We start from the raw sequence: 3,054 nt of genomic DNA on the forward strand, positions 1-3,054 counted from the left end.
GAGAGAGGAGAGGCCAGGAAAAGGAAGGGAAGCCTGGGGGTTATGGGAGAATAGTGAGTAACGGTCTCCACTGGGAAGCTAATGGAAAAGAAGGGGACAGAGTTTCAAAATTCTCACTGAAAGATCCATTGAGGAAGGGAAAAGGAAAGTTCTTTAATTGAGACTACTAAGTGATAGGATGTTTTATCACCAGTTGCTACTAAGGTGAAGAGAACCCCTTTGTTTTTAGCAGGGTATGGGATAAATGTTTAATAAGTGTCCATCATCATTCACGACTGGATGTATCACACTGTTGCTTGACAGCTTGAGATAGCTGTCCCAGTTTTGGGGCTAGCCTCCAGGTGTTAGTAAGGAGGGCTTTGCAGAACTGACAGGGCTGGGTTTGCCATTGTTTTTTCTAGTGCCAAGGTCCATACAGGTGGTCCATTCAGTTTCATTCCTTTTTGACTTTTCTGTGGTGGTCTGATACAACTGAGAGGCTTGCTGGGCTATTTCAGGGGGCAATTAAGTGTGAACCAAATTGCTATTGGTCTGGAGTCAATTGTAGGTCAGACAGAGTAAGGATGGCAGATTTCCTTGCATATTGGTATCATCGGACAATGATGGCTTTTTATGACAATCGATGCAGAATTCACGGTCAACATTACTAAAACTAGCTTTTAATTCCAAAAAATTTAAATGATTGAATTTAAATTCCACCATCTGCCATAGTGGGATTTGAACCTGTCTCCCCAGAGAGCAAAAGCTTCAGTCTCTGCATTACTCAGTAAGCTACATTATCTCTATGCAACCACCTTCCTTTAAATATCCAATGGTGCTAATGTAGATTATTTGTTTGTACCTCTGGATTGGGGTTTGAACCCACAGCCTTCTGACTTGATGAGATATTAAACTGAGGCCTCATAGTCCTGGGCAGCACAGACACCATGTCTCAGTTGTACTTGTCAGATCAGAGCTGTTGGTGATCTGAAGGGCTGATCACAGTGAACATGTTAATCTTGCACCATTTGCTCAGTCAGAAGTCAAGGTAATGAACAAAGTTAGCAGCAGAATTTCAATGGATCCATACAATCTATTGCTTTCTCCTTCATCTGTACATTGGATATTTCACCTGGGACTATTGTGATATAATGTGCATGCACCTTTAAGGATGTGAATCTTAAATTGTTGTATTTAACTACTCCCACTGACACAGGATATGAATCAGTAGATCCATAGGGTGGAGATTAGATGGACAATATTTAGGTGCATAATGATGCTATCTGTATATAATTTTACCTTCAAATAAAGAACCTATGTTAATGTGCCACCAATTCTTGTGTATGATTGGCTCATTTTGGAAAAAGTGAAGAATATATTAGGGGTCAATCTCTCAATTGGTATAAAAAAGAAAGACTTGTATTGATATAGCACCTACCATGGCCACACAACATTCCAAAGCCAATGACGTTCTGAAGCCAATGAGGGCGGCACAGTGATTAGCACTACTGCCTCATAGTGCCAGGGACCTGAGTTCAATTCTGGCCTTCAGTGACTGTCTGTGTGGAGTTTGCACATTCTCCCCGTGTCTGCGTGGGTTTCCTCTGGGTGCTCCGTTTTCTCCCACAGTCCAAAGATGTGCGGGTTAGGTGGATTGGCCATGCTAAATTGCACCTTAGAGTCCCAAGATGTGTAGGTAGGTGGATTAGCCATGGGAAATGTGTAGGTTTATGGGAGGGGGAAAAGGGCCTGGATAAGATACTTGGTCAGAAAGCCGGTGAAGACTCAACAGACCAAGTGGTCTCCTTACGCACTATAGGGATTCTATGATGCTTTTGACACGCAGTCACTGTTGTAGTGTAGGAAATAGTAGTCATGATGTGGAGTAGTGTAGGAAACACAGCAGCCAATTAGTGCAGAGCAAGGTCCCACAAACAGCAATGTCATAATGATTAGCTAATCTGTTTTTTGTGAATAATATTGATAACAGGATAGATATTGAGCTAGGCACCAGGGAATGCTATGGGATCAATTACATCCACCTGGGAGGCAAATGGCATCTTGGTTTAGCATCACATCTGAAAGGTGGCATCTCCAATAGTGTAACTCTCCCTCCGTACTATATTGGAGCGTCAGCCTAGATTTTTGTGCTCAAGTGCTGGAGTGGGACTTTATACAATGGTGCAGTACTGTTTGCAATAAGGCAGTCAGTAAACTGCTATATAAGGGCATGATCAATGAAGTAGAAATCAGTCTTGGGCAGTATCACGATGTGGGACAATGGTTCAAAGCTCCAGGTTCAAGTCCTACCCAGGACTTGATGGCCAAGAAAAGTGTGTGTATAACGCGGTCAAACAGGTTGAGTGTCAACCAGAAAATCTTTCCAAACATGCCAATGGCTGCTGGTAAGTGCGAGAGAGACTCCTGGTCAGCCATGTTTGATGTGAAGTGGAGTGGTGACAGGCAAGCGACCTGTTCTAGGGAAAAAAAATCTTTGGTACGGAAAGAGAAAACATGACTGTGGCATGGTTGATATGGTAAATCAGCCACCAGTTAAAATTTGGGCGATGTTTATTAGATCCTGTAACGGACAATATATTCACCCGATACTTAAATGTTTATGGTTTGCTTTAAGACATTCACATTCTTGAAGTCATTAGTCAAGGTCATGTACAGATCCGACTGATTTTCTCTCTTTTATCAAATATTAAAGAGCGCAACATCTAATTATTACATAACCAGGCCAAGATTATTCAAATAAAAACAGAAAATGCTGGAAAATTTCAGCATCTGTAGGGAGAGAATAGAGCCAATGTTTTGAGTCTAGATGACCCTCTGAAGGGGTTTCAGATTCCCAGCATCTGCAGTGTTTTCCTTTTATCTAAGATTATTCAAAATTGGGAGATTAATGGGAATGTATTCCCCTTTTTACTGAGATCCGAACAAAATAAGAAAACAAATGTTTTATAAACAAAATGGTATCTATCTCTAAATGATAGAGATGATTATGTTTAAATATTGGGAAAGCTGGAATTCTGTTGGGGGAAGACACTGAGTGACAGACCTTTACTCTGG

The sequence above is a fragment of the Carcharhinus amblyrhynchos genome, chromosome 4 (assembly GCF_965287045.1).
Source record: "Carcharhinus amblyrhynchos chromosome 4, sCarAmb.v2.hapA, whole genome shotgun sequence".
Classification (NCBI taxonomy): domain Eukaryota; kingdom Metazoa; phylum Chordata; class Chondrichthyes; order Carcharhiniformes; family Carcharhinidae; genus Carcharhinus; species Carcharhinus amblyrhynchos.